Here is a 27,253-nt window from a genome sequence, read left to right as displayed (position 1 = left end):
GCAGCCGATTAGTGACTCTCTCTCATCACTGGTGTATCTATCCCTCTTTCCCTCCTTTCCTTATTAAAATCAATAAAAATATATTTAAATTTAAAAAAAAGAAAAGGAGGCTTAAAGTTAATTTCTTATAATCCTATATAATAAAAGGCTAATATGCAAATTGACTGACTGGTCACTATGACACACTGACCACCAGGGGGCAGATGCTCAACGCAGGAGCTGCCCCCTGGTGGTCAGTGGACGCCCACAGGGGGAGTGCTGCTTAGCCAGAAGCTGGGTTCACGGCTGGCAAGTGCAGTGGCAGGAGCCTCTCCCACCTCCGCGGCAGCGCTAAGGATGTTTGACTCCCGAGGAGCGGGCCTGAGCAATCAGTCGGACATCCCCCAAGGGCTCCCGGACTGCGAGAGGGTGCAGGCCAGGCTGAGGGACCCCCCTTGAGTGCAAGAATTTCATGCACTGGGCCTCTAGTCAGAAATAAAAAGCCCACTCTCTTAGCACCTCAGGCCAAGGGCCACTAATTTATTGACCATTTGTACTTCTTAGTGAAGTATATTTGTACTCCTTCCATTTTGGGCCTGGCCTACCTGTCAGAAAGTTTTTCCTTATTGTGGAACCCAAAGCTGTCTCCTAGTAACTATCATTCATTGATCCAGGTTCTGCCCTTAGGAGCTCAGAGAGGACAGAAATAACCCAGCTCTTCTTTCATATGAATGCCTTTCAGTATAAAGGGGTTAGGGGACAATGTCATGATACCATAGTCTCTGGTTTCTTTGCCAGAAACTTCATTAATTCATTGCCCTGCAGGATGGGCAATAGGACCCATATAATTTTAAGTCATTTTTTTCTTAAATACAGTTTAAAAATGTTCTGATTGGAAGTTTTCAAAGGAATGATAATTCATTTAAAATCATTTATAATTTTAAGTTTTCTTTCTATTTGAAAATGCAAGACTTCTGCTGGGGTCCAGCCCCAGCGGGTCCAGGGGTCCCCAAAGGCGTAGACGGAGTCGGCGAAGAAGGAATGACACGGAGACAGTGTTCAGTTGATCAGCAGCCTAGCCAGGATCTCCAGCCAGGATCTCCAGCCAAGTTCTGGTCTGGATCTCCAGGGAGGTTCTGCTTAGGATCTCCTGCCAGGGTCTATGTCCATGTTCTCTTGCTAGGTTCTCCAGGTTCTCCAGCCAGGTTCTGTAGCCATGTTCCCTCGCTAGGTTCTCCAGCCAGGTTCAGTCACCAGGTTCTAGTCAGGTTCTCTTGCCAATTTCTGTAGTCAGGTTTAGTCCAGGATCTTTTGCCATGTTCTCTCCAGCGAAGTTCTTCTGTCTCTAGTTCTGTGTAGGTTCTGTCTTCTTAGTTCTGTGTTCTAAGCTCTGTATTCTAAGTTCTGAGTCTTGCTGTCTTGTTACATCTGTATTTATACCAGTTGATTCAATCCTATCAATCTCTATTACAAAGGTTAGGGCGTTTCTTATCTCCATTCCAGGGAGTAAAGATTATGTAGCTTAAGCATGATTGTTCGTAGTTAAAGTGATTAATTACCCGCCTGGCACCTAGTTGAGGGGTTTTATTCCCTCCCTAACTTCAGGGGAAAATCCCTACCTGGGGAAACAACCTTTCTCAGAGACCTTGGTTAAAACACATAGTGCCAAGAAGGTGAGCAAACATATTAAGAACAGTATGCCATATATGCCAGGTCCTTTGAAACAGCAAGGATGGACCGGCTCCCGGCAGACTTCAACTTAATAACCAAAAGAGTTTTACTTCTTGAATCACTACAGCTAGATGCTGAAATTCCATTTGGCTCTTTTGCTCTTTCCCCCAAGAAGCTCTCAGACATCTAATAAATGCAATTAGCATGTATCTTATTAGTAGCTCTTCATTTCATTTTCATTAGTGTTGGAGAGTTTAGCTGTTCAGCACTTACACAATCTAAAGCAATTAAAATATTTTTAGTCACTGTGATCACTGCATTCACTTGAGCACGTATAAACATGAACTAATACTAGGCATTAGTTAGCAGCAGAAACAAAATTACTGAAGCACTCTATGTTTTCATCTCTAAGGGTATCTCTTGTGCATAAGTACTGGTGAAATATTATTTCAGAAAATAAGAAAAGTAACTTAGGTAACAATATCAAGTTTTAAAAATTATACCATTAGGCTATGCCAGTGGTCGGTAAACTGCAGCTCACAAGCCACATGCGGCTCTTTGGCCCCTTGAGTGTGGCTCTTCCACAAAATACCGATTTCTGCGCATAGACCACGAAGTTTCAATCGCACTGTACATGTGTGCCCGCACATGGTATTTTGTGGAAAAGCCACACTCAAGGGGCCAAAGAGCCGCATGTGGCTCACGAGCCGCAGTTTGCAGACCACTGGGCTATGCTCTCTAAATTATATTGATAGGCTATGTTCTACACTGAAATAATTGTAAACTTTTTTGAAAAGTCTGGTTTCAAGTACTGAATTGAAATATTTATTAGCTTCTAAAAGAGTTGGCATTCACCTGAAAAGGGAAAAAAATGAGTAAGGTAAATTAAATGTGCTCAAGTTTTTGATAAAATATAGACTAAATGAGCATCTAACTGCTTTATACTTAGTAAATGTTCAATAAATCCAGAATTGAAATGAGCAAAGATTTTTTTAACTCTGTATCTTTTGTTTAGCATTCAAATGAAATCATACAACTAAGTTTGATATTTCTCAAAAAAAATTCCAATACATTTTTTATTTTTATTAGATTAGTTATGTAATTATTTTTACCTCACTTTAATAGCTCGGCAATAATTAAGCTGCCTTTAAGGGTTTTTTTAAAAATCATTTTCAAACTGGAGAGCATTATGCTAAGTGAAATAAGCCAGTCAATGAAGGAAAAAATACCACATGATCTCACTCATTCATGGATAATAGAGACCATTATAAACTTTTGAACAATAATAGATACAGAGGCAGAGCAGCCTCAAACAGATTGTCAAACTTCAGCGGGAAGGCCGGGGAGGGGTGGGGGGCAGGAGGGAGGGGGGTAAGAGATCAACCAAAGGACTTGTATGCATGCATATAAGCATAACCAATGGACATAAGACACTGGGAGTAGGGGAGGCCAGGGGATTGTCAAGGGCGGGGGGGAAAAAGGGACACATATGTAATACCCTTTGTAATACTGTAAGCAATAAAAAAAAAAAAGACTGCAAAAAAAAAATCATTTTCAATGAATTTTTTTTTAAACAAAAAGAGGGACACTTATTTAACATTTCCCCCAGCATTTAGAAAAGGTAAATATTATTCCTCAAATACAGTTATAGTATGTAAACAGATGATCATTTTTGATATTAGGTAAACTGCAATGTAGTAGAATTATTATTATCCTTTTAGTTTGTTTCTTTTAGTTTTGCATGATTTTCATTTTATTTATTGTTGAATTTGTTGGGGTGACATTGGTTAATAAAATTATATATTTCAGGTGTAAATTCTATAATACATCATCTGTATATTCTATTGTGTGTCTACCACACCAAGTCAATTCTCCTTTCATAACCACTTCCCAGTACATTTTATTTAAAAAAAGAAAAATCTATGTAGCTATTTGAATGGCTACAACTACATTTCCATTTAGATTTCTCAATACTATAAAATGTTAATTTTCAGAAAGAAAAAAGTATCTGTTGATCTTCACCAAATTGATCTATTAATTCCTTTCACTTTCAAACTAGAAAATAAGGTTCTTTTTCTGTTAGAATTATCCTTTCTACCATATGCAATACAACCAAACATTTACATAGCACTAAGTTTTATAGGGAAGGAGGTGATTTCTGGATACTGTCAATCTCTCCTGGGAATTGCCATTAATGAAGTTTGTTTGAGATTAAATTTGCAAATGAAATGCCTGAACACTATAGATAAATATTATTCAATTGGAATTGAGATGCTAAAATAAATACTCTCTCATATATGTTTTGATTCAATTCTCTCTTGCATAGAAAACCATCTTTAACTTTTCCATTGTAGTGAATATGAAAGTCCATATAAGACTCTTTGAGTTCATGATAACGTACAGTAATGGTCTTTTCAGAATCACAAAATAAAGGAAAACAGCAGAGGTGTTAAAATCTTAGCAAACCTCAGAGTTCTTGCTGAACAAGTAAAGCTAATGTCTGGCAATAATATTTACTCTCTTCCTTTTTATTAACATATCCAACTGACAACAAATGGCCAGAGTTTTCCAAGAAATCACTCGTAAAATTACAGATTTATCAGAGAATCCCAATATAACACCTTGAAAGACTAAACTTCATAATATGTTTAAACATTAAATGGAGATTGCACTCATGTAAATAATCCCTTTAAAGTGAGCCATTTGTAGACTGAGGAAGAATTGGGATTTGAAAAGCTACACTAGAATTCATCACCTGTAATAAATGCTAAGGAGTTGTAGATTAAATTCTGTTGGCTGTTGAAAACCATCAAAGAAATATGAACAAGGCGGATGGACATGAACAGACAGTGTTTTAGGAAAATCACTCCATCAACATAGTAAAGGCCAGATTGAGAACAGAAAGAGGGGAAACCAATTATATTACAACATTATAAGCAAGATTTCTATAGAGGACAATATGGTAAATATTTAGGCTTTGTAGGCACATGGTCAGGATCACAACTACTCAACTCTACCACTTTGGTATAAAAACAACAATAGAGAAAATGTAAACAAATGAGCTTGCTAAGTTCTACTGAAACTTTCACAAATAGGTGATTCCAAAAACAGGGGCAGGATGGATTTGGTCTATAGATTGCAGTTCACCAACCCACAGGTCAAAAATGAAAACCAGAACTTGGCAACTATAGAGACATTGAAGATATAAAGAAATTGATCTTAAAGATTCAAGTAAAAGATCTGGTAGGTTTGGTGACTAGATGGAGAGGTAGACTTACCGAAGAAATAACAGTCTAGGATGACTTCCAAATTTCTAGCTTGGGCAACTAGGTGGGCAAGAACATAGGCCTCAAGAAAGGGAATTTAGGATGGGGAGTAATTTGGGGAAGAATGTTGGTAATTTCTGTTTTGGATATGTTGAATCTGAAGTTCCTGTGGGATACCTAATTGAGATAGTTTTAAAGTGAGGGGATGTAATAAAGCAGAAACAGGAAAGTATAGCATGCTTCTCCATCTTCCTACCTTTTCAAGCACTACATCCTGCTAATTTTTCTTTATAAAACTCTCAACTTCCTTCCCTTCTTCCCAATGCCTTGGTTAGCCCCTTATGACCTGGACATCAAGCCTTGGGCCCTCTAATACATCGTCTACACAATAGACAAGGAACCATTCTAAAGTGTAAATCTTATCATGCCCCGACCCCACCCCAGGCATAAAACTCTCCAACAGCTCTCTAACAGCACATAAGCCCTTTTATGATTTAACTTCTACTTGCTGTTGACAAGTAGTAACGAGCAATCATAGATCTCTTTCGCCTTTACTACATGGTGCACACTGTTACCTTCAGCTGAAAAATCCTGCTTCGGAGAAAAACTTGTAGAAACTATACCAAAATATTAACAGATGTATATATGCTGTGAAGACTCTTCTCCCCCTTTTTACCTGTCTTCTAGAATGTCCTTAATGAATACGTATTACTTTTTCTGAATGAAAAGGGAGATTATTAAAACACACAAGAACAACAAGCTCCCTTTTCTTGCCAACTCCTCTGATCAGTTCTTGGGAAGGCTTTGTCCTTATATCTATTATCCCTTGAGGACACTACTTGGGTGCAGCAGCCATTCTCCTACGACTGGCTCCTGCTGCGTGTTCTCCTGAGCAACTTGCAGAGCTCACTTCTCTGCCTGACACACTTAGCCACTTGCTCCCACCACAATGACTCCCAGACACAGAGCTGGAGGTTTGGCTCCAGAGAAGCCAAGCTTGAAGGGCTATGTCCCTGGCAGGGAGCTCATCTTCAGTAGTTTCCTCCCCAAGAGAGCCCTGAAAAATTAGATCTAGGGGAGTTGATAATTTGCAGTCTTCTGGCTACAGATGGTCTTGCTCAGGCAGTTAGCATGCTCCTTATAAGAAGTGTCAGGAATCCTCTCCGATTCCATCCTCTTTGGGCACTCAATCAAGTTGCCCTTTTTTCTTTCACAACCAACTTTCCCCCATCTTCTCTTTTCCATGTTCTTTTCAAGTACTTTAATCTTTCCCTGTATAACTGCCCCTAATTCCTAACTGATCTTCCTCCACTGTAATTCATCTTATTAATGGGGTGCTCACAAACCTTAAATAGACCTCTGAAGAAAGCTGAAGCAGTCTGCCTCAAGATCCCCACACCCCAGCTCAACAGTTCTTTCCCCAGTATTTGCCTATGGAGATACTTGGGCCTTTCCCAGTTCCCTCACCAGGTCTTGTGTTTTCTGGTTTCCAGGTATTTTTTCAAATTCTTTTCAAAAAGGAATAACTCCTGCCTGTCTTTTTCCCACTCAGTTTTTAAGGTCTACCTTAAATGCTGTCTACTCTGTCAAGCTTTCCTTGTTCATATGAGTCAACTTGAATTCCTTTAACAGGGTCTATGTCATACATACACGCTCCTCAATTTCTGTCCCCTACCCCATCCCATGATTCCTGATACTACAGTTTTTGTACCATCATTTTGTCATTATTGGAATCTTTAAAGAGGCCACCATAATTCAATGTACAGCAGGTGAATACTGAGTAACTGTTTCTTCTGAACACAAATATTTTAAGAAGCAAGACTATCCTCATATCTCTGCACACCTAATATATTTAAGGGCCTAATTAAACTAGTTAATACATATAAGTACTTATTATTAATTAATACATACAAGTACTTATTACTCACATAATAAACATTTCTTGAGCACCTAGTATATGTCAGGCACAGAAGTTAGAAATTCACAAAGAGGACTGAATTAAAATTACAAAAATGGTCTGAGACATAAGAAAAAAATATTGGTCTATGCCCCTAGTTCCTGACACAGAGCTTCTAAAACCCTAGTAAGTTCCTGAGTTGAGGGGTGATAGGAGCACCTTATACATAGCTCCTAAATCCCTTGGAATATCCTAGGTGGTAGAAGCATCTTCTGTTCTAATGAGGTGATTCTTGGTGGGTTAGACAGCTTCAGAATGGAGGTTGGTCACCAGAGGACCAAGCCATGGAGAAGCTTGGAACTTTTAGGCCCTCCCCCCCATTCTCTGGGGGTGAGAGGAGCTGGAGACTGGGTTACTAACTAAACATGACTATGTAATGAAGCCCCCATCGAAATCCCTAAACTATGGGGTTTGAGAGCTTCTGGGTGGTGAAACATCCATGTGCTGGGTAGATGGTGTACCCTAAACTCCAAGGGGACAGGAGCTCCAGTGCTTGGCATCCTTGCAAGTCTAATGCTATGTACCTTGTCATCATCATATGGCTATTCATTTGTATCCCTTATAAATTTCTTTAAAATAAACCAGTAAACAAAAGTGTTTCCCTGAGTTCCTGAGCCGTTATGGCAAACTATCAAAACTGAGAGGGGGGTTGTAGGAATCCCAGATTTGTAGCCAAGTTGGATAAAAGTGTGGGTAACCTGGGACCCCACTACATACTTGCAATTGGCATGTGAAGTGAGGGGGCAGTCTTGTGGGACTTCAGGGTGAAAAAGCTACAGTATAGGAAGTATAGGATCAGGCAGGGGATAGAAGTTAGGGAGTAAATTATGTATGAAACCTATGAGGTGTGCACTAAGTCCAGGTAGTAAGCTGGGTAGTAAGTATCAGATTTAAATTAAATTGCAGAACACCTGGTTGGTGTCCATGCAGAATGGCTTTGTTTAGAAAACCCACACATTTGTTGTCAAAAGTGTTGTGAGTAGACAAATATTTTTTTCTTTTATGGACAGCCTGAAATTTTTTGAAAGATTCTTTTCCTATTAAAGAAGAGATAGACTAGATAGCTTCTCAGTTCCTCTTGAGTCAAGTTTTCACAATATGACTCATTATTTTTCACAAATACCCTACGCTTATATGACCACATTCAAACCTGAGTATAAAAAGCATTCTAAATCCAAACATTATAAAGAATTTTACAAATTTGGTCAATTTAGATTACCATACTTCTGTTACTTTTTTTTTCTTTAGGCAAAAACCAAGAGCTTATTTGGTTATTTTAAGATTCAAAGTTATAAACGTCAGCTTTAATACTTATGGGGAAATGGGCTTTCCAGACCACTTGTAAGCTAAGAGGCAGAGGACACCTGGGGATTAACTCTGCTTTCTCCCTCTGGATGAGAAAGTATCCTTGCTGACACTGAGTTGGGTTCAAGAACCAGAAAAGTCTAGTAATTATAAACATTCCCATAAAAGGAAGCCCACATTTTTCTGGAATAGTTATGAAAATTGAATAGCCCACGGATTGTTATTTCTTTTAGAAGAGTGAAGTAAAAGGGTGGTGACATGGCAAGAAATAAACTTTCCTGATTCAGGGACCCTATCTTGCATGCATATTGTTATTAGCAACTGCTGATCCCTACTAGGGACCACGGTGGCTAAGAAAAGCTATGCTGAGATTATAGTGTATCTGTGTTTGCCCTGAATTCACTTTTTTAAAAAAATTTTTTTATCGATTTCAGAGAGGAGAGATAGAAACATCAGTGATGAGAATTGGTTGCCTCCTGCATGCCCCCTACTGGGGATCAAGCCTGCAACCCAGGCATGTGCCCAGACCAGGAATCGAATCACAACCTCCTAATTCATAGGTCAATGCTCAACCACTGAGCCACGCTGGCTGGGCCTGACTTTACTTCTGATAAAATACTGGATCTTTGGTTAATGAAATTGGAAACTAAAGCTAAAAGACACACATGTGTATGTATGTACATATGTTTTTATGTTCTCCTCTTGTCAATCTATCAAGCAGCCAAAACAGTGTATCTGACTTAGAGAAAAACTAAGATAGCAGAGGCAATCTAAACACTTCAAGTAATTCTAATTACTAAAGAGTAAGTTGATTGTGTGATCAATACTATTTGTGTAAAATGCTCATTTGATTAATCGAAGTCACTCTTAAGGAGAGGTCTTGATCAGGAAGCAATATTTAGATAATTCAAGAATCTCTAGGAAAAATGCAGTGTTAGTAAAGTGCTTTTAAGAGATCTTCAACTTTTTAGAAATGATAATTCAAAAGACAGAAAAGGTTATATCACACACTAAATTAATGATTTGTAAAGTTGTAGAACTCTAAATAATAAAGAACCCTGAGAGCTGTTTTTGTTCCATTTTCTTGCTTTTTAAGTCAAAAAAAAAAAAAAAAAAAGGAAAGAAACAGTGGTAAGAGGGATTTCATTAAGCCTGGACTTCTTGTTGGCTTAAGGACAAACCATTTTGCTATTTAATTAGAGATAACACTAATCCTAAATACTAAACACTATCTTCACTGAAATCTTTCCTGGTTGCCTTATGACAGAGACTGATTTATCTTCTCATGAGTTTTGACACCAAATTTAGCACTTTAGTAGCCAAAGTAAGCAATGGAGTCACATTAAAAACGTAACAGTGTGCAAAGGTCTTTTTAAAAGTTAACTAACATAAAGTAAGCTATTAAAGATTTTAACATTTTTAAGTCCCAATCTCCAAAACCAAAAATGTAGTTACATAAGATAAAGATTACTAAAGATAGTGCCATTTCACACCAAAGGTATTAGAATTCCTATCTGAAATAAAGTGAGTGTCTCATCTATCTACTTTTAGGCAAAAAATAAATTTGTAAACCTTAAAAGCTGCACCTCATTCCAGAAATGCAGAAGGAGGGCTAACCTTCTGAGGGTTTCCCATGAGTACCTGGAAAAGCCCTGAGCTTGAGGACTGTGAACCACAGTTACGCACATCCACAAATGGCCTACTGCAAACATGAGTATTTGTTTGCAACATTTGGTGGATATGAAGTGGCAAGCACAAAAGCCATCCTTTTGAAACTTTTCCTGGTGTATGGAAAATCTTAGTTTCTCATTTATGTAAACCAGTCCTGTAACTCAGATAAATACAACATTTTTAGAATAGAAACATTACAGCAGCCTTGCTTTTCCTCAGCTAAACTTAGAGCCTTCAATGATGGGCACATTTTCTGGGCCCCACCTTCTGCAAACAAATTTAAAAGTGCTGAAAAGCAACCAAGGCTTTACATCACAGAATAACAGATTTAGGAATGAAGACTGGAGAAATGTTACAAACAGTACTGTTACCCTGTTAGGTGATTTAAACAGTAAGATTTATTGTCTACTCTGGTCTAAATTTTAAACCATGGATTTTGTCAAAGGTTAGTACTAACTCACATCAAATTAAGCTTGATGTGAATGGGCCAACTCACTCCTAACCACATACTAAAAGTAGGAAAATGATTTGCCATTTTTTTCTTTAAAGGTCACATGCCTGGGACCTCAGCAAACAGCATCATTATTAAAAGGAAAAACTCCTTGTGGTTCCAAGAATGGCAAAAACATCTTCACAGAGGAAACTCTTGATTAGTAATTGAAAGAAAGTAAAAACATAACAGTTAAGTGAAATCTAAAAATAGAACATATCACATAAGGTTCTGAAAAGTCACAGCAAATAATCTTGAAATTGAATTTGAATTTTAATCTTGAATTTGTTGAAATTCATCTCTTTCCTGTTCATTGTCTTCTAGAACCACGCAATATATAGGACTTAGAAACACTTTGAAAAAGTGGGGCCTCAGCAGTATTGGAACCTAACTGCAAGCCATTTGCTGAAGGTTCACTAGATACCATTATCCTAATATATAAAAACCCTGGGTCCGTCACATCCACAATGACCGGGAGGCTCGACCAATGGGAAGTCAGTCCTGTAGTCAGCGCTGGGTTGCTGTGGAGACCCACTGCTGACTGCTATGGCTGCAGGCACAGTGACCCAACACTGATTGCGGAGGGGGCTGCGAATCAGGCCCAGAGAGAGGCCTGAAGAGAGAAGCAGGGTCTGATCCGTAGGTAGCCTTGTGGCAGCTGTTGATCAGTACTTGCCTCTCTCTTTAGCTCCAGGCCTGATCAGCAGCCTCACCTCCATTTCTCTCCAGGCCTCCACCGGGGCTGCTGATCAGCCCTGCCTCTTTGATCAGGCCCCATTGATAGGCCCAGAGACGCTGACTGGCATAGAAACCGACCAATCAGAACCAAATCTGGGTCAACTGAGAGGAGCCAATGGCTGCCTGGGAGGCGGAGCTTTTGACGCTGATTGGCATAGAAACTGACCAATCAGATCCAAATTTGGGTCAACTGTGAGGAGCCAATGGCTGCATAGGAGGCGAAGCTTTTGACGATGACTGGCATAGAAACCAACCAATCAGAATCAAATTGGCCAGCAGAGGAGGGCAGTTGGGGGTGAGATCAGTCTGGCAGAGGAGGGCAGTTGGGGGAGATCAGGTTGGCAGGGGAGAACAGTTGAGGGGCGAGATAAGGCTGGCAAGGGAGGGAAGTTGGGGGCAAACAGGTTGGTAGGTGAGGGCAGTTGGGGGGAACCAAGCTTGCAGAGGAGGGCAGTTGGGGGCAACCAGGCTGGCAGGGAAGGGCAGTTGGGGGCGACCAGGCCTGCAAGGGAAGGCAGTTGGGGGCAACCAGGCCAGCAGGGGAGGGCAGTTGGGGGCGATATCAGGCTGGCAGGGGAGGGCAATTGGGGGTGAGATCAGGTTGGCAGGGGAGGGCAATTGGGGGCAACCAGGCTAGCAAGGGAGGGCAGTTGGGGGTGATCAGGCCGGCAGGGGAGCACTTAGGTGTTAATCAGGCCAGCAGGGGAGCGGTTAGGGGGTGATCAGGCTGGCAGGCAGAAGCTGTTAGGGGCAATCAGGCAGGCAGGCAGGCGAGCGGTTAGGAGCCAGCAGTCCCAGATTTTGAGAAGGTGCAGGCTGGGCTGAGGGACACCTTCCCCAGTGCACAAATTTTGTGCACTGGGCTTTTTAGTTATTTATCAACTGACTAGTGACCAGGTGCACGGATTCATGCACATTGAAAGGAAATTAATTAGAAGGTGGCCAGCAGTGCAGGACTGGGCAAGATGGGCCGGACATGCCCTGGAGCCAACCTCCTGCAGTCCCTCCCCCACGTCTGCAGAGTGAGCAGATGGGGTTCCTCGGCCTGGCCTGCGGGGACTGGCCTTAAACCAGCTCTCTGACATCCCCCGAGGGGTCCCGGAGTACGAGAGGGCACTCTGCAAAGTTGCTGTCGTACAGGGTGAGGAACGCAAACGCAAGTGTGCAGTAAACCAGATTCAGGCTGACAGTGCCCCGGCAGCAACATAACCCACTGCTGAAGGTGGAATCACAAGGCCCCCTGAGGAATCGGGAGCCCTCCTCTCTGGTTTCGGGATGTGTCACCTGAGAACCACCACTGCCAAGTCAGTGCAGCTCAGCAGTTCCTGCATTGAGCGTCTTCCCCCTGGTTGTCAGTGAGTGTCATAGCGACCGGTTGGACGGTCCGACACTTAGCATATTAGCCTTTTATATATATAGAATATATAGATAAGAATAATATAGTCTCAGCCAAGTGCCTTAAGTGTGATAATTAAATACTTATTGGAATAGAGTATTTAAATATTTGTTAAACTGGATGTGGGATAAAATTTGAAGAGTAGTTTACTTCTTAAATATTTTCTTTTTAGTTAAGTAATTGAATGTTTATCTATTTTATCATTAAAATTACACTAGGAAGTTTTAAATCTTTGTTTGGGCTTTACTGCCCACATTTCAACAGTCCCCCAAATTAAGATGGCTCACAAAGAAACAAGAAATATGGAAACAACATATATCATGGCAGAACAAGTCTTGTTTCCTATGGCAAGAATACAGAGGTCTCCCTCATAAAGATAAACAAGCATAAAACCCCTCAAAATATAAATATATCCTATAAAACAAGTCACCAGAGGAGTCTGATTAATTTTGCTACAGGCTATAATTCCATGGGCCTTGAGAGAAAAAGATTATTGAAAGATACTGGATCTTCCAGACAATGAAAACAGATTACTATAAAATGTAAGTTACACAAAAATTTGACTATCAATTTGTGGCATATTATTCCTTGTAACAGAAACGAATTGGCATTACCTGTATTTAGCAAGGTATCATAGAGAAATATACAGCTATTTCCACTGCTAATTTATATAATGGAAAGTGGAAAAGTTTGCTGTTTCCACATCCCAAGCCAAAGTATATAATTATTTTGGCCAAATGCTCAGCAATCTACAGTTTGAATGCATGAGAGATCCACAGCCAGGACTGCCTTCTGTTCTATGGATGTGCATGTAATGGGAATGAGGAACACGGATTTAGCCCATAACCCTCTAAATATGCAATTTAGACTTTCACTTTACAGAGAAAGTAATTGTTCATTTATTTAGTAACTTTTGAAAAGAAATTTTCCAGGTATAATGTTGGAAGATGTTTACTATTTAAAGACACGATGTTAATGCATACTGAAGAAGTTGAATCGAGATGTCCTATTGTTAGAAAAGTTACTAATATGTGCCTGAAAGCGTAGCTTTTTATTTATCAAATAAAATTATGCTTATGAACCTAAAAACCACAAGAAAGTACACATTTATTATAATGTTCTCCAATTCTGTCTGTTAATCCGGGTTTTAAAAGACGTGTCTCTGTACTCTTAGGCGGGGGAGCTTTGCAAGCTCCAGAACCCTTAAGTTATTTTGGAGGTAGAAGCCAGGGAACTCCCAGCATTGCAAACTCCTTTCCTGTTCTATAACTGAGTCCAAGGACAATCTTTAGAAACAATTCTTGCTTCACCAAATACGAAACTTTCTTTTGGAGATGGCTCAGGGGAAAGGATTAAGAGCTTAGGTGTACACAAGTCTAAACAGCACAGTAGAAGCATATGAATGGGAAACTTTTGGGCCCTAGGTAGAGAACACGTATGTGTCCTTGGAGCTTACAAAGAAACATTTTAGTTTCAATCAAAATAAACAGCAGAAAATACAAGAAAAGACATACATCAGTAAAAATAAAGTTAAGATAAATGCTTGGAAATCTTCATCTTCCTGTGAGTGTGTCACTGAACTGACCATTACCTTTTGGCCAGCCTGAGAAGAGTGATTAACATCTAGTCTAACTTAGAGTGAAAGGTGTTTCATAGAGCTCCAAAACCCCAATTATAAACATGAGGTTAAAACAAAATATGAAATTATTCCAGATCTTTGTAGAGTCCTAGCAAATTACATTAAAGTTCCCTTGGTTAAAAAAGGGAAAAAGAAAAAAAAAGAAAAAGCCAGCTCATTTTTTGATTAAGCTATGTAGAAGAATACTGAGTTAGCATGAGGAGACATAGGGAAGAGTTCACTTAAAGTTCGAATCAGAAAAGAGCAGAGTTTGTTGCTCGTTACAAAGATGACAACAAGAATTTTCTTTATTAACTTTTTATATGAACATATGTAATTCAATAAATGTTGAAATTTTTCAAAGAATTAATTTGGTTTTACTTTCTTTATAATGTACAATTTGAATATTAATGATGCAACATGATTTACTTTGTTCAAAGAGTGGGCAAATTTTGAGGATGCTTCAAAAAAATTCACAATTGTTTTCACCCATCTCATGTTTGGTAATACTATACAATTTGAGGTAATTGTTATTTACTATTCTAACAGAATAATTTCATTCAATGTGATTGATCAATAGCATAAAGGCTCCAGTTGGCCCCCAAAGTACAGTTAAGCTACTTTTACTTTCAATCAGAAGTTCTGGCAACTTTATTCAAAAAAGATAGAAGCTATCAATAGTTTGTGGGTTTTGGATAAATGATGGATTTACTTACTTTCCTCCTATACCTCATGGGCAAAGATAACTAACCTCTTAGAACAATGCTCTGGACGAAGACCAAAGGAAAATGAGAATCGAAATTAAAGTTTATCACAGAGCTAACAACTTTCAAGTAAACCCAGGTTGCAAAGAACATATGAACTAAAAGCAATTTACCCACAGAAAGCAATACCACCGGTTGTTTAACTTTTAAGACTAGACAAGTTGTGCCATCATTCACCACCAAATCAATCCAACAACACTTTAACACTGAAAACATCTCTCAAGGCCATTTAAACTGCAGAAGGAATCATCACAAAAGCACACAGGGTCAATAAGAGAATCCAGTTGTAGAGGGAAGCATCACTGCTGGCAGAGCAAGTCAAAGTGCACTCTGAAACCCTAAAGGGGTGTAAGTAAGGTGTTGAATACAGAAGCTATCTCTGAGAATCTTTGGAACTGAAATGTGTCAGCTATTTGGTCTTGTTTAAATATGAGCTGATTTGAAAGTGGTGAGATGAACTTGAATGGAGTTTCAAATATCCAGAATTAATCTGTATAATACAAAATAATAATCTGCAAACAGATAAGCTTACTCTATGCTAGGTACAGGTCTAAGAGGTTACCTAGTTTAACCCATACCCTCACATGAATCTTATACAGACAGTGCTCGGGTTACGTCGGACTCCATGTACGTTGTTTTGTGGTTATGTCACCATCTCCCATTTATTTATATATAAAAAAAAGCTCCGTCATTTTGACATATGTACATACGTGCTTTATGTTTTTTAATTATTTACTTACCACAAGTAAAGGTCAGGAATTGTTATCTTTCTTTTAATTTTTTTTTACTGTTTCGCTTCATTACTGCTGTGTATGTGCTCCATGTGAGTGACGTAGGTGCTTATGCAGGTGGGTTCCAACTTATGGCGATAATTGCGTTATGTCGCGCCATAGGAACGGATCTCCGACATAAACCTACTGTATACAGTACTGTTATATACTCAGTACACAAAGAAAGCTGAGGGAATTACTTGCCCTAGACTCTAGATCTCACAGCCAGGCAGAGTCGGATCGTTTAGTCCTAGAGCAGCAATTCTCAACCTGTGGGTCACGACCCCTTTGGTGGTCGAATGACCTGTTCACAGGGGTCGCCTAAGACCATCCTGCATATCAGATATATACATTACGATTCATAACAGTAGCAAAATTACAGTTCTGAAGTAGCAACGAAAATAATTTTATGGTTGGGGTCACAACATAAGAAACTGTATTTAAAGGGCCAGAAGGTTGAGAACCACTGTTCTAGAGGTTGTGATATCTGCTCTTGAATCACTGCACAAGCAGTTCCCAAAGTATGCTTTGTGGACCCTGGAGGACCCTGAAACCATTTCAAGAGAGTCCATGAGGTAGACATAATTTTAGCAATAATATTAAGATGAGATTTCCTCTTCTCACTGTTTACACATTTTGTACTGATGGTACAGAGCAACAGCGCGTAAAACTGTAGCGGAGGCAGCACTCTATGCTAGAAGTCATTGTATTTGTCACTGCCAGGCACTCACAGGAGAGAGAAAAAAATTTAAAGCAAGTATCACTTAATAATACCCTTGATGAAGCAGTAAGAACTATTAGTTTTATGAAATTTCAACCCTTGAGCACAATAGTTTTGTTATAAAATAGCCCCTGGCTGCTCCCATAGTTATTACCCATCTTTTGGAGCTTGGCTTGCTTCTGACATGGAATCCCCTGTTTCCCTACTAAGAAGGGCATATACTGACACACCTGTGAAAATGAGCTGGGCAATTATAATTCTACTAGAAGCCCGATGCACAAAAATTTGTGCACTGGCGGGGGGGAACTCTCAGTCCAACCTGTGCCCTCTCACAGTCTGGGACCCCTTGGGAGATAACCACCTGCTGGCTTACGCCTGCTCCCCTGGTGGCAGATGGCACGCCCGATCCCCCGGTGCCTGCCCCGTATCCCCCAGTCGCACACGGCAGACCCGGATCCCATGCTGGGGAGGGCAGCAGCTGGGGATCTCACTGCCACCCGCCCCTCCCCCCCGCCCCGCCCCGCACACGGCAGGCCCAGATCCCGCGCTGGGGCAGGCAGTGGCTGGGATTGAGCTGCCGCCTGCCCGCCCCCCCCCACCCCGGGCCGCACATGGCAGGCCTGGATCCCAAGCTGGGGCAGGCGGCGGCTGGGGATTATGCTGCCACCCTGCAGCGGGATCTGCCTGCAGTATGCAAATTTAACGGCCATCTTTGTTGGGTTAATTTGCATACTCTTCTGATTGGCTGATGAGCATAGCAAAGGTACAGTCAATTAGCATCTTTGTCTTTTATTAGTGTAGATAATGTAAGAAACTGGTATTTAGCATTTTTTAAAAGTAGTATTTTGACTAAGCAGAAAATAATAAAAAATTAGAAAGCTCTGAGGGTCAAATGACCAACAAACCTATTTGAGTACTCCTGAATGTTTGAAGACCACAAAAGTAAATGTATGATTCACAGACAGATAGTATTTAAAATATAAAGCAAATACTGATATAAGCACAAGATAATATAATATATACCACCCATTTAAATCTTATTCATCCTTAAAAGATCCAGTTGAGGTAGAAACTTCTTAAAATATGCCATAATCACACAACAGATGCTCAATAAATGTTCACTGTTAACTAAAAAACTAAGTGAATAGACTGATTTAAATGATTCTCCTTCCTCAGACTTGTTCATTGAAAATATTGTTAGAATAACTTCCACAATAATGCAGGTGTGACCTTATGTGTGGTTCTAATGGTACTCCATAGATTTATACACATGCACACATACTTTTGTGTATGTATACAAATATAGGTTACATATTTATTTCTTGACACCATTTTTTTCCTAGTGGTGTTCCAATAGATCCCAAATTAAATTTCCCAAATTAGGAAAAAACAATTATCAAATATAGCCTGTTTCCATAGGAAAATTTTCTTCAGTTTTAAATAACAAATAAAATTACAAATATAATCCATTTATACTATGAGTCAGTAAGTGCCCTGACATTGAGCCTATAATTCTAAAATTGGAAATTGACTAAATTTCCTTGCCCTAACACATAATCTAACAATAAAATAATAAAACATATGAGTCTTAAAAGGTATAGATAAGGCCTGTTTTTAAAAAGCCCAAATCAAGAAAAATCATTTTATGAGAACTGACATTCATAGCCTAATTACTCTTTTGTAATCAAATCTGTCTTAAATAAATGTAAAAATACTAAAAATCACACTTTCATTTTGCTCAATCACTGGCATGATTTTTGCATGAATCATAGATTCAGCATTCACTCATTCCTCTCACAATGATTGGGTATTTACCATATATCAGATGACCATTGGCTAGACAGCTTCCTGGCCTTTTACTTGCACATATCTTTTTTATTAACTATTTAGTGAGTAGAGGAAAAATAATGTGAAGTTAATAGCTACTTACATAATCTAATATGTTATTATAAACTGACGAATGTCAGAAGGAAATATAGGAAAAAGAATGCCAGATTCACATTCAGACTCAATGAGACTACCTAGTTTGACAGTAACAAGATGATTTTGACCAAGTCACTTAACTTCTAAAAGTTCTGTCTGTAAAATGAAGAAACTGAGACACAGTTGATATGGATCATCTAACTTTATACTTTCATAATTCTATTTAGCTGCTGTGAATATTTGGCATAGGAAGATTAAGTGGGGTAGAAGATTAAATGCTACTTGATGGGGAAATGAAAGTTGTCTAAATCAGGGGGCCTCAAACTACGGCCCGCGGGCCACATTCGGCCCGCCGAAAACATTTATCCGGCCAGCCAGGTGTTTTTGCCGCCGCTGCCTGTCCTGCTTAGCAGCCAACTCGTCCCAGGCCCACAGTGAGCATGTGTGGAATGTCTGAGGGACAGTGAACTGGCCCCCTGTTTAAAAAGTTTGAGGACCTCTGGACTCTAAATGACTCATCCTAGATGTTTAAAAATTGTATTATAGGCCCTGGCCAGGTAGCTTAGTTGGTTAGAGCATTGACCCTTTACACCAAGACTGCAGATTTGACCGTGGTCAGGGCACATACAAAGAAGCAACCAATGAATGAATAAATCAGTGGAACAACAAATCAATGTCTGTCTCCCCAGCCCCCCCACCTCTCACTCTCTAAAATCAATCAATAACATTTTTAATGTATTATACATTAATCATTTTTCTTAAATTAAGAAACTCAAAGAGTAAAGTAAATAGTATTCAGAAAGAATCACTTGAAAAATTCTGAAAATATATTAGAGAATAATATAAGTACATGGTATCTTGAAAATAGAAAAAGAAAATATAACTGATGTGATTTTGATAACTATGATTTATGGAATGCTACTAACTCATCATACAATAATCTGATAAAATAAGTGTTTTTATTACTATTTTAAAATGAAGAAGCCAGGGTTCAGATTAAATAATTCATCCAAAGGCCCTAAATTTAAAAATGGCACAGCTGGTATTCCAAACTGGGTCTGTTTGACTCCAAAGCAATACTTTTTCTACTATCATAACACAATACATTTTTATTCCTACAAATGAGTTTCTTTTTCTACTGTCAAGTTTCAATTACTAAGGGTAATGGGAAATGGAATAACATGGAAAAATAAATCCCAGACAAAGATGGTATAACAGCTTATAACATGGAATAAATTCCAGGAAAATGAGTTCTGGGACTTGGTGAAATTCTATCTTAGATTGCTTCTCAGGCACCATCCGAGTCTCAAATGTAAGGAATATTCTCAATTTATTAAAGCTTAAACAGGTCATCTAATCTATTTCCCACCCATTATAGAAATTTATAGCATATATTACATAAATTATAGACTAATCACAAATAATAAGCATATGATTTAAAGGAATAATGCGGGGAGTCTTCTAAGAAAAGGATCCAAAGACTCGCTTTTATTTACTTACTAGAGGCCTGGTGCACAAAATTCGTGCACGGGGGGTTGGAGGTCTCTCAGCCCGGCCTGCACCCTCTCACAATCTGGGACCGCTGGCTCCTAACCGCTCACCTGCCTGCCTGCCTGATTGCCCCTAACCCAACTGCATGCCTGCCAGATCGCCCCTACTTACTCCCCTACTGGCCTGATCACCCCTAACTGCTCCCTTGCTGGCCTGATCGCCCCTAACCGCCTCTGCCTTGCCCTGCACCCGAACCCGGGATTCCCTCCTCCGGTCAGTGCAGGCACCCATGACCCGGGCCAGCTTCATCCGGGCCAGCCGCAGCCACAGGGGACTGTGGGCGGGAGGCTTCACCTGGGTCCAGCCGTAGGCACCCGGGACCACAGGGCATGCGGCTTGTCCTCTCCTGGGCCACAGGTGCAGCCGCTGGCACCTGGGACTGCGGGGCGGGCAGCTTGTCCCTCTCCCGTGCTGCAACCTGGCTGGTCTCCATTCCTCTCTCACGAGCTCATTTGTGCCTGGCTAGTCCCCATTCCTCTCTTCCCAGTGTTGAGTGTCTGAGCAGTTAAGGCATGATGGTGTGAGGGCATGAGGGTATGACGACTATTTGCATATTAGCTCTTATTATATAGGACTGTTCTTTCACTGGGTTTAAAAAAAACAACACACTTTGAAAATTCAAAAGGCCATTTTAACCCTAATAATGCTTTCTTAGAGATGGGAAAAACTTGTTCCAACAAAGAATATACTGATTGATTTTTCATTTCCTTGTACTTTATTCTTCGGCCAAGAAAAGAAAACAAAAGTGCCACATACACACATGCAAAGTTTTCTGAAGAAAATTAAGTAGTACACATCCAATAAAGTTTACCAACTAAAAATTTATTCTTGGATAATCAACAGGAAACAGAAAGATTTCTAAGTATTATATAGGATAAAACTAAAAGCAAAAGACATAACTAACAGTTGTCATATACTATATGACCTATTGCAAGTAATCAAATAGCAAGGAAAAAAATTAAAAATAACTGTTAACTTATTAATTGAGATAATTAATAAAGTTGGAGCTTACTGCTTGGTCTTTTAGATATTCAGAAATAAGTTCATTTAAAAAATTTGATCAATCAAGGAAATTTGTAAGCTACCAGGTACAATTGAAGCATTAAAATGCAAGTCTAGGTGCCATAAAAAATACTGGGTCATTTTTAGAACATTCCAAACAACCACAGCAGAGTACACATTCTTTTCAAATGCACATGGAACATACACCAAGATAAGCCACATCCTGGGCCAAAAAATAAGTCTCAGTAAATGTAAAATAACTGAAATCATCCAGAATATGTCCTCTGACCACAATAAAATTAATTTAGACATCAGTAACAGAAAAATATCTGGGAAATTTCCAAATATTTGGGAAATAAACAGTACACTTCTAAAGGTCAAAGGTCAAAGGTCAAAAAAGAAGGTGCAAGGGAAACTTAGGATATAAGCACATTTCTATCAGTCCAGATTTAACCAGAGAAACAGGACTAGTAGAATATATATATATATATATATAACCCGTAAATAGTAAATCCCAAAGATCTGGACCAAGAATTTGAGCATGTGGGACATCAAGAAGGGCAAGTTGGAAGTCTCCCCCATAGCACAACTTCAAACTGCTGTGGATGACTGTGACTGGAATTTCTTCTTCAGGGAAGCCTCAGCTCTGCTTCTCGGTCTTTTAATTGATGGAATCAGACCCCAGAATATCTTAGATAATCTCCTTTACACGAAGTCACTGATTATGGGCTTTACTCACATCTATAGAATATCTTCAGAGCAACAACTATATTAGTGTTTGATTGAACAACTAAGGTCTATAGCTTAGGCATATGACACATAAAATAGACTGTTATAACAACATATTAAAATTGGTAAAATGCAGAGAAAGCAGTGCTTGGAGAGAAATTTAGATGCTTCTAGTAGAAAAGAAGAAAGTCTAGAATCAACTATCTAAGCTTCCAGCAAAAGAAGCTAAAAAACAACAGTAACAACAAATCAGACTAGAAGAAGAAGAGGGAGAAGAGGAGAAAAAGAAGAAGCAAATTAAACAGAAAGTAAGTAGACAGAAGGACTGCTTGATTTCAAGACTTACTATTATAGGTCACTTAAAGAGACATCTCAAGGTCTTTTAATGACATCAAATGTGTGCTAATTTGGAAAATTCCCAGCTCCAACTTCTCACTGCTTACCACGCTCTGGATAAAACTTTCCATATAAATTGTGGTGGATGTAACCTTGAAGATGGAAGGTAGTTCAAACCTTTCATTTTCAAAAAAGAACACCTAGGCCAAACAGCTGGGAAAAAAACCTGTACAAGGACTAGAACCCTGGCTTTTAAAACCCCTTCCCAGAGCTCTTCCTACTGCAATACACTGTCTCTAAGTTGCCTTATGTCACTAAAACCTGCCACACCTAGGCCTTTGTGCCACAGTAACCACTGGCAAACAGACCACCATATCTACCTGCTCATTATCTTTTACTTCTAAATTTACCTACAGGCTTAGCACATGAAGTGCCTTTATGTGAATTAGAAAAAGGCACCCCCTCTGTGGGAACCTCCAAGGATATAAATACATTTTTTATTGGCTGAAAGATTAGAAAAAGGCACCCATTCCTTGAGACTAATGAGGCCCTTCACCAATGCACTTGGCTTGGAGTGGAACTCCAGGTCACACTTTCTGGCTAAGCCCCCTTTTTTCTGGTCACAATCTACACAACTGTTTTCAGTAGCCTGTTTACCAATCATCTCATCAAATGTAGAAAATCAAATCATGTCAATCCATAAAAATACTTCATTTATCGAGTAAATTTGGGGGGGGAAAGAAACCTTTAAAAAACTATCTTAAAACACTTAAGCTGTATCTTAAAACTCTTAGCATACCAAAATTCTAATATTGTAAATATTCAAGCAGAATCACAATGTTAAGAGTAGACAGGAAAACTTTATTACTAGTACTTCATTTTAAAAAGTGACATTTTATGTTTGTTTTGTTTAGTAAGATTTTAAGTGCTACATTAAAAAACACATAGAAGGAAAAAATAAAACAACATGCTTTCCTGAGCAATAAATGTCATCAGTGAATTTTCAGCAGGACATTTATCTTTCTAAAGTAAAACAGTTGCCTACATGAGCTAAAATTAGAAATTTATCTTTTAAATTTGTTTCCTTAAGTGAACATGTCCATAATCACATTTGTAGACACATGCTATTTTTGTTTTATGAAGTTATGTTTTTGTTATAAACAGGATGTTCCAAAAAATAATGCTTCCATTTTTATAAATATTCAAAATGAAACAAATGAAATAAAAATGGTAATTAACAATTTAATTAAAATATAACAAATCAGCATGCCTATTAATTTAGAAGAGACCATTTCTTTTACTAGCAGAATTCTCTTGTAATCTACATACTCCACTTGAGGTTCTGGCTGTTGGCAGAATAAACCTGCCTTAACACACACCTTCAGGAATACCAATTAACCTCATCTGACTTAACAACATTTTACTTGGAATTTCCTATGTATTTAGAGTACTCAGTCTGTCTATGCCATTTGGAACTTTTTAATGTATTACTGTCTTAAGTAATTTCACGTGTTCATGTTTTATAGGAGCATGATTTTAGCAATATTCACATCTATACAAAGCACATTCTCCGTATTCAAGAGAGGGGTGTAGGAGATGAGAGAACCAGAATGTTTATGAAGGACAGCAGTGACTACTTTTCTTTCTAGGTAAGCTTGGCTCATCTTTCCAAAATGTCCCTACGGATGGAGTTCATCTCTTCTGCTTCATTGGTGTCATATCCCTTAAATACATACATCCTCTTAAAGACTACTGTGGTTGCCATAAATCCTATTGATAATAATTATGGTTAGTTTCCTGACAAATTAATTTTTCATTTTTTTTGAAATATGCCATTGTTGAAAGGGAGTATCAAAAAGTGAGTTCTTCTATGGTTGTTAAATGAGAAGGTTGCATTGTGCAGCATCAACGGATTTAAACTCTATAATCATAGGCCATCAATGGAATCATGTTTTAAAAGTAGTTTAACATAATTATGGTATTTCATTTAGCCTGACCACATCCCTATTGAGATGAGGAAACAGGTTCAGAAATGTTGATTTGTTCAGATCTCATTTAGAGTAAATGATGCTGGGATCAGAATCTGGGTCTTCATAGATCACAGTTGTCATTAAATTTGAGTAAGATTCATTACACAACCTGGCTGGAGTGGCTCAGTGGTTGAGTGTGGACCTATGAACCAGGAGGACCAGGATTCTGGGTCAGGGAACGTGCACTGGTTATGGGCTCAATCCCCAGTAGGAAGCATGCTGGTGACTGTTGATCAATGACTTTCTCTCATCATTGATGATTCTACCTCTATCTCTCTCTCCCTTCTTATCAGAAGTAAATAAAAATATATTTTAAAAAAGATTCATTATACAAATAACATTTTTAGCATAGTGCTAGAAATAAAATTTGTTTTCATCTTGCCACTAGGTAGATTCATTCCTCTTCCCTAAACTACCACCTTATTTACTATAGGGATTTGGTATTCATTTTCAAATGATAAAAAGTAAAATAAACATAATCATCTAATATAGTAATCTCACCAAACCTTTTTACTTGTATTACTCCCCGCCAAAAATGTAGAAATCCAATATTCACCCAACCTTGAATCTCTCAAATTTACTCTAATTGAAAAAAGTAGTTGATCTATGTTTAGCTGTACACTTGAATTAACAAATAAATAAAGCAAAATGAGTTTTATTTGCCTTCAGTATTCTGATAGGGACCTCAATAAGCTGGTCCCAACCTATCTTTCCAGGTTTATTTCCAACTACATCCTCTCTTCTGATCATAACAGATTGTTCTTTAAATACACGCTGCACTTCTCTCAGTTTCCTCTACTGGAAATTCCCTTTCCCACCCATTTCCTCTTATTCAAACTCTAACTCTTCTTCAAGGCCTAGTATTAATGCTATCTAGTATGCATACATGCAGACTTCCTGATCCCTAAAATCAAAATTAATCTCTCTCTCCTCAAGAAATTGCAATATTTTCTCTGAACCTCTGTTCTATATAGAGTTCATTGTGAGTACAGATGTCTATCTACCTGCCTCAGTTGAGATGTGGGCAAGAGTATTATATTTCTTTATCTTTATACTAGAGGCCCGGTGCATGAATTTGTGCATGGGTGGGGTCCACTGGCCCACCCCGATAAGGGCTAATTGGGCCAGGCTGGCTGGGGGGAGGGGCTGCAGGTGGTTGGCCAACCTACCCTGCCCCCTGGTCAAACTCCTGGTTGAACTCCTGGTCGAACTCCCGATCAAGGGGGCAATTTGCATATTAGCCTTTTATTATACAGGATTTACTATATGCATATTGTAGATGTTTGAAAAGAAATGTTTTTTGAATGCAAATTACCCAAGAAACAAAACACTGTCTTAATTGAGGCTTTCATAATGTCTTGTCTGGACTTGGACCATTAAAGCAATCTCCTAGTTAGTCTCCTCAACCTATAGTCTTGGCTACCTCCAATTTATTTTCCACATTACTACCACAGTGAGCCCTCTAAGACAAAAACCTAATCACGTCACTTCCCAATTTTAAACCTTTATATTGTTCTCCACCATCTAAAGGTCAAAGTCCAGTTTCTCAATATGCCAATACAAGGCCCATCTTGATCTGGCCCCAGTCTACTTCTCTAATACTTTATACCATAATTCCTACAGATGTGTGTCCATATGTACACAAGTTCCCTCAGTTATCAGGATATCAAACTCTCACCTATCCCCTTGCATATACTATCTGCATCCTTGGTCCATCATTCTAATATCTCATTCTTTATGCCGCATCTCAGGGGAGGTATAATATGGCATGTAAGTCAAATGTATCTGAGCTTAAATCTTAGATTGTCCATTACTTGGAGAGTAATCCTGAATAAGTTAAACTTTGCAAATACAATTAAGGGAAGACTGGAACGCCCTCTAGCTTCACCATTCTTCCCTTACTCTTGTAATGCTACTCTTCTATGCTTTAGTAGGCAACTTCAGGATTTTATGTAAAATACAAAACTAAGAGCCAGCATTAGAAACTAAGCTCTATGTTCCCTATAGGTAGAAATAATTAAATTCCAGATTTAAAAAGAAATAAGGTTTTACCTTTTTTTTCTAGCTCCTTATTCACTACATGTATTGTGAACAAAGAAATTTTTAAGTCCCTTTTTGCTTATAATAGTCATCCATCTCAGTTAGAATGTACATATAAACTATTTTCATATATTGCTTGCCTTATATATACCTTTGGTGAAATATATGTTCAGATCTTTTGTCCAATATTTTTAAAATATATTTTTATTGATTTCAGAGAGGAAGGGAGAGGGAGAGAGAAACATCAATAATGAGAGAGAATCATTGATTGGCTGCCTCCTGCATGTCCCCTACTGGGGATGGAGCCAGCAACCCGGGTATGTGCCCTTGACCGGAATCCAACCCAGGACCCTTAAGTCCACAGGCTAATGATCTATCCACTAAGCCAAACCAGCTAGGGCCCTTTGTCCAATTTTTAAACTGGTTTGTTTGTTATATTGCTGAGTTTTAAACAATAGAGTCCTTTATATATTCTGGGTACAAGTTTTTTATCAGATGTGGGATTGGCAAATAATGCTTCCGAGTCTACAGCTTGTCTTTTCATCCCTTTAACAGCATCTTTTGCAGAGCCAAAGTTTTAAAATTTTTTCTTTTTAATCCTCACTGGAGATGTTTCTACTGATTTTTAGAGAATGAGAAGGGAGAGAGAAGGAGAGAAGCATCAATCAGTTGCCACCCATAAGTGCCCAATGGGAACTGAACCCCAACCTAAGTATTGCCCTGACCAGGAATCGAACCCACACCTTTTGGTGTACAGACAATGCTCCAACCAACTGAGCCACCAGACCAGGGCAAAATTTTTAAATTTTGGTGAAATCCAATTTATCAGTGACTTTCATGTGGGTTTTTTTGTGTGTGTCTAAAAATCTATAAAACCTTGGTCCATACAGATTTTCTCATGTGTTTTCTTTCAGAAGCTTAGTAGTTTTTGATTTAATTTTTGTATAAAGTCAGAAGTATGTGTTAAAGTTCATATTTTTTGTTTGTTTTTGCATGAAGACCTCCAATTGTTCTAGCACCATTTGTTGAAGTGACTATCATTTCTCAATCAAATTATGTTTGCACTTTTATCAAACCTTAGTTGATGATATTTGTGTAAGTCTATTTCTGGGCTCTGTATTCTGTTCCATTATCTCTATTCTTTAGCCATCTTTTTTTTTCGGTTTAAGATTTAATAAGCATGTAATCTCTGGATTTTGGTACACAGCATATACTTAAATAACCCCTCTAGTTGAAGGTATCATACATATCATAGGAGGGTCTATAACAACAAAAAGGCTAACTTAAGCAGAACCT

General features: G+C 38.8%; 1 protein-coding gene across 8 annotated transcripts in view; it reads right to left on the bottom strand.

Annotated features, from left to right (window-relative positions):
• CWC27 (CWC27 spliceosome associated cyclophilin) overlaps positions 1-27,253 on the bottom strand; it is a 185,339-nt gene that overhangs the window by 109,593 nt on the left and 48,493 nt on the right. The gene's annotated exons all lie outside the window — the stretch shown is intronic.

The sequence above is a fragment of the Myotis myotis genome, unplaced genomic scaffold, assembly GCF_014108235.1.
Source record: "Myotis myotis isolate mMyoMyo1 unplaced genomic scaffold, mMyoMyo1.p scaffold_m19_p_5, whole genome shotgun sequence".
Lineage (NCBI taxonomy): Eukaryota > Metazoa > Chordata > Mammalia > Chiroptera > Vespertilionidae > Myotis > Myotis myotis.
This window is presented reverse-complemented; position numbering and strand designations above follow the sequence as displayed.